This window comes from Lygodium microphyllum, chromosome 12, assembly GCF_053477565.2.
Source record: "Lygodium microphyllum isolate KBCC chromosome 12, Lygodium_microphyllum_v1.1.10, whole genome shotgun sequence".
NCBI classification, from domain to species: domain Eukaryota; kingdom Viridiplantae; phylum Streptophyta; class Polypodiopsida; order Schizaeales; family Lygodiaceae; genus Lygodium; species Lygodium microphyllum.
The window spans coordinates 77,014,246-77,022,739 of NC_141146.1; the positions used below are offsets into that span (position 1 = coordinate 77,014,246).

Here is an 8,494-nt window from a genome sequence, read left to right on the forward strand (position 1 = left end):
TCCCTCCCTACTCGTCTCCTCCCTCCTCTCCTTCGTGCAGGCCTCCCGCTTCCCTGCCCGAGCCTGTAGGCCCCCCGCTTCCCCGCCCGAGTCGTCGCGTCGCCTGCTGCCCGTGAAGGTCGCCTTCGCCCCGGCTCATCATCATCACAGTAGAAAGCATGCTGTCATCCCCGGCCGGCACCCCTGCATGTTCTGATAGCAAGCGGCCATAATTAATTCTAGCCCTCACATTTCAAATACTCCTATATTGTAACATGGTGCCTACTATCATCAACGCCTCCTTAAACCACTTCCTCCTCTGCCTGCTTGTAACGTGGGCAGCGTTTGCGGCTCCTATCACAGGAGCGAGAGTCGATGAATACGTGGCGTCGGGGCAGGGAATCCCAGACGGGCTGGGGGGGGTGTCCGGCGACGAGTGTGGACGGGACGCGGTGCCAGTTCTCAGCGTGCGGGGCGGGCCACGGGCTGGTGAGCTGCGCGGTGGGGTACGCTTGAGGGGCAGTGGGGGGCCTGCATGGCAAGAGCTACATGGTCACCAGCGACGCGGACTCGCCCCTGGACCCGCCACCCGGCACGCTGCGATTAGCCACCAACCTGGTGCGGGCCACCCCGGGCGGCCTCTAGATCACGTTCTCCCGCAGCATGGCCATCCGCCAGCAGGACATGCTGTGGGTGTAGTCCCACACCACCATCGACGACAGCGGCCTCAATATCACCATCAACAACCGCAACCTCGTCCTCGGCGGCGTCACCAATGTCATCATCCATAACATCCAGGTCAATAACATCCGTGGCTCCGACACCATCCATGTCTTCTCCAACACCTCCCTCGTCTGGCTCAACCACATAACCTCCTTCACTGGCGAGCTCGGCCTCGCCTCCATCCTCCAGGCCCCCACCGATGTCACCATCTCAAACTGTTGCCTCCAGAACTACAACTTCAACATGCTGCTCGGTGCCTCCGAGGCCGATGTCGAGGACAAGATCCTGCGGGTCACTGTGTACCGGAATTGGTTCAAGGACTCCATGCAACGCATGCCTCATTCAGGTGGGGTATGTGCCGTGTGGTAAACAACTTGTATACAAATTGGGGATACTATGCAATTGGAGCTAGAGCTAATGCTCATGTGATATCTGAGAGCAATGTGTTTATAGCGAGTAGAGTAAAGGAAGCGACTCCATGGTTTGAAGCAAAACCAGCTACCTTTGACATGTCAGCAAGAATCGAGTCTAAGAATGATTTGTTGCTTAATGGCACTACGTTCCACCAATTCTTATTGGCCTCAAGGAGTGCTACTACAATAAATTCATCACCTCCTATCATTTCAACAAGCTCCTTGGCCCCACTTGTTGAATCATGTTCTGGTGCTCTCTTTGGAGGAAATCTTTTAAGATGCCAACAAGCCTAAATTTTCATGGCTTTAATCATTATAACATTATCTAAATATTTTCCAAAAATACTTTTAGGCAATTGCTTACCAAGTATTCAATGAAATATATTTGCCTTTCGCTCTTTACCATTGGGCATTTTAATTTTTTTTTTAAAAACAAACAAACAAACAAACAAATAATTAAAAAAATGAACCCTCAACACCACCATGGCACGCGCATTCGTGCTAAACACACCATTTTTTTAAATAAAAATAAACCCGCCGTTCACTTAGCACACGCTAAGTGCGCTAAAGAGGCACTTTAATATTTTTAATTAAAATGAACCAGCCGTCACAAGACCACGCGATGGCAAAAAAGCGCTCCATATCACCTTAATTTGTTATCAATGAACTTGCATTTAGAGACCCAGTCTGGGTATCGCAGTCCGGGATTCGATTTAAAGCACCGTTTTCACCTAATAATTGGTAATTTAATTTTTAAGAAGGAACCGCCATTTTCTTGCTAAGGTTTATCACTTAATAAAAATTCACCCATTTCTTAATAATTTATCAAAATGAACCTTTCATTAAATTAATTTCCCCTCACTGCACTTAATTTTCCTTTTTAACGAACCCGTTTCGTGGGATGGGTATGCGCAGTCATTGGAGTTATTTCCATGATCAAACACTGGTTTATCAACGATGTAGTCTTGATATGTGTCGGATATGGTAATGTTTTGGTTCCGCTTCTTTGTTACGGTTAAGGGTACGGTGTGTAGTTTTTTCTTTTATTGCCTGATACGGGGTTCTGGGTGTTTGTCTGATGCATAGCATGAAGCTTTCGGTCGCATATGTCTAGAGGTCATGTCGAATTTTTTCTAGGTTGTGGTTTGCTTGGGGTTAGTTGGTCGAGTGACGTTTTATTGTTTTGGTTATTCTCTTATCCTTGGTTTTTTGTCTGTTGCTTTGCAGGCATTCTCCTTGATTGTCTGTGTTTGTGGTGTGTGTGTAACCATCTGAATGGCACCTTCTCACGCTCCTCCCCCTATCCAGTACGTCCCATTAGTTAGTAGGGATTACTCTTCCCTACTCACTTTTGAGCCTCTCACGAAGGCGGGACTCGTTGCATTAATATTCCGGTGAACGGTTCGTCCAATATTAATTTTCGATCCCATTTTCGGGTCTGTTTTTTGGGTTTTTCCCATGTGAACGCATCTTATCTCAGTCGGAACTATGTTTTGATAGGATTGTCGGGCACATCTTTCTGCACATTTTTGCTTTTTCCTGCACCTCGTTCCGATGCACGGATTTTCCGATATTAATTTTTAATGGCGTTTTTAGACCCGTTTTTTGTGATTTTTTCATGTGACCGCCCTTTACCCCCCCCGGAACCTCCATTGCATATTTTCCATGTCTTCCCCCTGCCATCCTGTCCACTTTTTGTTTTTACGTCATTTCATTTTGACGTCCGGACTGGGAGATATTAATTTTTCTTTATTTTTATGTGTTTTTACGCGCCCCGTCCCGTGCGTGAACGCGCTCATTTTCGATTTTACGCATCTTAACGTGCCCCGATCGCATCCGCGTGTCTCGTCCCCGCATCCAGGCGCCCTTTCACTCTCGTCACGGCAAATTTTTTTACCCCGCGCCCGCACACGCACGCGGGACGAGGGTACGCCTCCTTTTTGGGTCCTAACACTACCCCTAACCCTCACCCCTACCCCGCCCATTGCCCTTACCCCTACCCCATCCCTTGGTTATCCTCTACCCCCCCTGGGCCCCTACCCTAGCCTCCCTAATCTCACCTTTCCACCCCCTCCCCCTACCTCACCCCTTGGGCACCCCCCCTATGGCCTACCCTACCTCACCCTACCCCTACCCTTTCCTGGGCACCCCCAAACCCTACCCCTACCTTGCCCATTGCCCCTTCCCACCCCACCTTTCCCTATCCCCCCTCCCCTCTCACGACCCATTTCCCCCAACCGCCTCCCCATCTTCTTCTCCCTCCCTGTTGTGCTCCTCCCCTCCCTCTCCTCCATCTTCTTCTCCCTCCCTCCCTACTCGTCTCCTCCCTCCTCTCCTTCGTGCAGGCCTCCCACTTCCCTGCCCGAGCCTGTAGGCCCCCCGCTTCCCCGCCCGAGTCGTCGCGTCGCCTGCCGCCCGTGAAGGTCGCCTTCGCCCCGGCTCATCATCATCACAGTAGAAAGCATGCTGTCATCCCCGGCCGGCATCCCTGCATGTTCTGATAGCAAGCAGCCATAATTAATTCTAGCCCTCACATTTCAAATACTCCTATATTGTAACATGGCGCCTACTATCATCAACGCCTCCTTAAACCACTTCCTCCTGTGCCTGCTTGTAACGTGGGCAGCGTCTGCGGCTCCTATCACAAGAGGGAGAGTCGATGAATACGTGGCGTCAGGGCAGGAAATCCCAGACGGGATGGGGGGGGTGTCCGGTGAGGAGTGTGGACGGGACGCGGTGCCAGTTCTCAGCGTGCGGGGCGGGCCACGGGCTGGTGAGCTGCGCGGTGGGGTACGCTCGAGGGGCGGTGGGGGGCCTGCATGGCAAGAGCTACATGGTCACCAGCGACGCGGACTCGCCCCTGGACCCGCCACCCGGCACGCTGCGATTAGCCACCAACCTGGTGCAGGCCACCCCGGGCGGCCTCTGGATCATGTTCTCCCGCAGCATGGCCATCCGCCAGCAGGACATGCTGTGGGTGTAGTCCCACACCACCATCGACGGCAGCGGCCTCAATATCACCATCAACAACCGCAACCTCGTCCTCGGGGGCGTCACCAACGTCATCATCCATAACATCCAGGTCAATAACATCCGTGGCTCCGACACCATCCATGTCTTCTCCAACACCTCCCTCGTCTGGCTCGACCACATAACCTCCTTCGCCGGCGAGCTCAGCCTCGCCTCTGTCCTCCAGGCTTCCACCGATGTCACCATCTCAAACTGTCGCCTCCAGAACTACAACTTCAACATGCTGCTTGGTGCCTCCGAGGCCGATGTCGAGGACAAGATCCTGCGGGTCACTGTGTACCGGAATTGGTTCAAGGACTCCATGCAACGCATGCCTCATTCAGGTGGGGTATGTGCCGTGTGGTAAACAACTTGTATACAAATTGGGGATACTATGCAATTGGAGCTAGAGCTAATGCTCATGTGATATCTGAGAGCAATGTGTTTATAGCGAGTAGAGTAAAGGAAGCGACTCCATGGTTTGAAGCAAAACCAGCTACCTTTGACATGTCAGCAAGAATCGAGTCTAAGAATGATTTCTTGCTTAATGGCACTACGTTCCACCAATTCTTATTGGCCTCAAGGAGTGCTATTACAATAAATTCATCACCTCCTATTATTTCAACAAGCTCCTTGGCCCCACTTGTTGAATCATGTTCTGGTGCTCTCTTTGGAGGAAATCTTTTAAGATGCCAACAAGCCTAAATTTTCATGGCTTTAATCATTATAACATTATCTAAATATTTTCCAAAAATACTTTTAGGCAATTGCTTACCAAGTATTCAATGAAATATATTTGCCTTTGGCTCTTTACCATTGGGCATTCTAATTTAAAATAAAACAAACAAACAAACAAACAAACAAATAATTAAAAAAATGAACCCTCAACACCACCATGACACGCGCATTCGTGCTAAACACACCATTTTTTTAAATAAAAATAAACCCGCCGTTCACTTAGCACGCGCTAAGCGCGCTAAAGAGGCACTTTAATATTTTTAATTAAAATGAACCAGCCGTCACAAGAGCACGCGTTGGCAAAAAAGCGCTCCACATCACCTTAATTTGTAATCAATGAACTTGCATTTAGAGACCCAGTCTGGGTATCGCAGTCCGGGATTCGACTTAAAGCACCGTTTTCACCTAATAATTGGTAATTTAATTTTTAAGAAGGAACCGCCATTTTCTTGCTAAGGTTTATCACTTAATAAAAATTCACCCATTTCTTAATAATTTATTAAAATGAACCTTTCATTAAATTAATTCCCCCTCACTGCACTTAATTCCCCTTTTTAACGAACCCGTTTCGTGGGATGGGTATGCGCAGTCATTGGAGTTATTTCCATGGTCAAACACTGGTTTATCAACGATGTAGTCTTGATATGTGTCGGATGTGGTAATGTTTTGGTTCCGCTTCTTTGTTACGGTTAAGGGTACAGTGTGTAGTTTTTTCTTTTATTGCCTGATACGGGGTTCTGGGTGTTTGTCTGATGCATAGCATGAAGCTTTCGGTCGCATATGTCTAGAGGTCATGTCGAATTTTTTCTAGGTTGTGGTTTGCTTGGGGTTAGTTGGTCGAGTGACATTTTATTGTTTTGGTTATTCTCTTATCCTTGGTTTTTTGTCTGTTGCTTTGCAGGCATTCTCCTTGATTGTCTGTGTTTGTGGTGTGTGTGTAACCATCTGAATGGCGCCTTCTCACGCTCCTCCCCCTATCCAGTACGTCCCATTAGTTAGTAGGGATTACTCTTCCCTACTCACTTTTGAGCCTCTCACGAAGGCGGGACTCGTTACATTAATATTCCGATGAACGGTGTCCAATATTAAATTTCGATCCCATTTTCGGGTCTGTTTTTTGGGTTTTTCCCACGTGAACGCATCTTATCTAAGTCGGAACTATGTTTTGATAGGATTGTCGGGCACGTCTTTCTGCACATTTTTCCTTTTTCCTACACCTCGTTCCGATGCACGGATTTTCCGATTTTAATTTTTAATGGCGTTTCTAGACCCGTTTTTTGTGATTTTTTCACGTGACCGCCCTTTACCTCCCCCCCGGAACCTCCATTGCATATTTTCCCTGTCTTCCCCCTGCCGTCCTGCCTACTTTTTGTTTTTACGTCATTTCGTTTTGACGTCCGAACTGGGAGCTATTAATTTTTCTTTATTTTTATGTGTTTTTACGCGCCCAGTCCCGCGCGTGAACGCGCTCGTTTTCGATTTTACGCGTCTTAACGTGCCCCGATCGCATCTGCGTGCCTCGTCCCCGCACCCGGGTGCCCTTTCACTCCCGTCACGGTAAATTTTTTTACCCCACGCCCGCGCACGCACGCAGAATGAGGGTACGCCTCCTTTTTGGGTCCTAACACTACCCCTAACCCTCACCCCTACCCCGCCCATTGCCCTTACCCCTACCCCATCCCTCGGTTATCCTCTACCCCCCCTGGGCCCCTACCCTAGCCTCCCTAAACTCACCTTTCCACCCCCTCCCCCTACCTCACCCCTTGGGCACCCCCCCTATGGCCTACCCTACCTCACCCTACCCCTACCCTTTCCTGGGCACCCCCAAACCCTACCCCTACCCTGCCCATTGCCCCTTCCCACCCCACCTTTCCCTATCCCCCCCTCCCCTCTCACGACCCATTTCCCCCAACCGCCTCCCCATCTTCTTCTCCCTCCCTGTTGTGCTCCTCCCCTCCCTCTCCTCCATCTTCTTCTCCCTCCCTCCCTACTCGTCTCCTCCCTCAACTCCTTCGTGCAGGCCTCCCGCTTCCCTACCTGAGCCTGTAGGCCCCCCGCTTCCCCGCCCCAGTTGTCGCGTCGCCTGCCGCCCGTGAAGGTCGCCTTCGCCCCGGCTCATCATCATCACAGTAGAAAGCATGCTGTCATCCCCGGCCGGCATCCCTGCATGTTCTGATAGCAAGCGGCCATAATTAATTCTAGCCCTCACCTTTCAAATACTCTTATATTGTAACATGGCGTCTACTATCATCAACGCCTCCTTAAACCACTTCCTCCTGTGCCTGCTTGTAACATGGGCAGCGTCTGCGGCTCCTATCACAGGAGCGAGAGTCGATGAATACGTGGCGCCGGGGCAGGGAATCCCAGACGGGCTGGGGGGTGTCCGGCGACGAGTGTGGACGGGATGCGGTGCCAGTTCTCAGCGTGCGGGGCGGGCCACGGGCTGGTGAGCTACGCAATGGGGTACGCTTGAGGGGTGGTGGGGGGCCTGTATGGCAAGAGCTACATGGTCACCAGCGACGCGGACTTGCCCCTGGACCCGCCACCCGGCACGCTGCGATTAGCCACCAACCTGGTGCGGACCACCCCGGGCGGCCTCTGGATCACGTTCTCCCGCAGCATGGCCATCCGCCAGCAGGACATGCTGTGGGTGCAGTCCACACCACCATCGACGGCCGCGGCCTCAATATCACCATCAACAACCGCAACCTCGTCCTCGGGGGCGTCACCAACGTCATCATCCATAACATCCAGGTCAATAACATCCGTGGCTCCGACACCATCCATGTCTTCTCCAACACCTCCCTCGTCTGGCTCGACCACATAACCTCCTTCACCGGCGAGCTCCGCCTCGCCTCCGTCCTCCAGGCCTCCACCGATGTCACCATCTCAAACTGTTGCCTGTAGAACTACAACTTCAACATGCTGCTCGGTGCCTCCGAGGCTGATGTCGAGGACAAGATCCTGCGGGTCACTGTGTACTGGAATTGGTTCAAGGACTCCATGCAACACATGCCTCATTCAGGTGGGGTATGTGCCGTGTGGTAAACAACTTGTATACAAATTGGGGATACTATGCAATTGGAGCTAGAGCTAATGCTCATGTGATATCTGAGAGCAATGTGTTTATAGCGAGTAGAGTAAAGGAAGCGACTCCATGGTTTGAAGCAAAACCAGCTACCTTTGACATGTCAGCAAGAATCGAGTCTAAGAATGATTTGTTGCTTAATGGCACTACGTTCCACCAATTCTTATTGGCCTCAAGGAGTGCTACTACAATAAATTCATCACCTCCTATCATTTCAACAAGCTCCTTGGCCCCACTTGTTGAATCATGTTCTGGTGCTCTCTTTGGAGGAAATCTTTTAAGATGCCAACAAGCCTAAATTTTCATGGCTTTAATCATTATAACATTATCTAAATATTTTCCAAAAATATTTTTAGTCAATTGCTTACCAAGTATTCAATGAAATATATTTGCCTTTGGCTCTTTACCATTGGGCATTCTAAATTTTTTTTAAAAAAACAAACAAACAAACAAACAAATAATTAAAAAAATGAACCCTCAACACCACCATGGCATGCGCATTCGTGCTAAACACACCATTTTTTTAAATAAAAATAAACCCGCC

General features: G+C 50.0%; 3 pseudogenes; all 3 read left to right on the plus strand.

Moving 5' to 3' along the window:
* The first annotated feature begins 354 nt into the window (after nt 1-354).
* Nucleotides 355-1,409, plus strand: LOC148027934 (putative pectate lyase 4; annotated as a pseudogene).
* A 2,365-nt stretch (nt 1,410-3,774) lies between these two features.
* Nucleotides 3,775-4,829, plus strand: LOC148027935 (putative pectate lyase 21; annotated as a pseudogene).
* A 2,171-nt stretch (nt 4,830-7,000) lies between these two features.
* LOC148027936 (pectate lyase 1-like) lies at nt 7,001-8,248 on the plus strand (annotated as a pseudogene).
* The last annotated feature ends 246 nt before the right edge of the window (nt 8,249-8,494 follow it).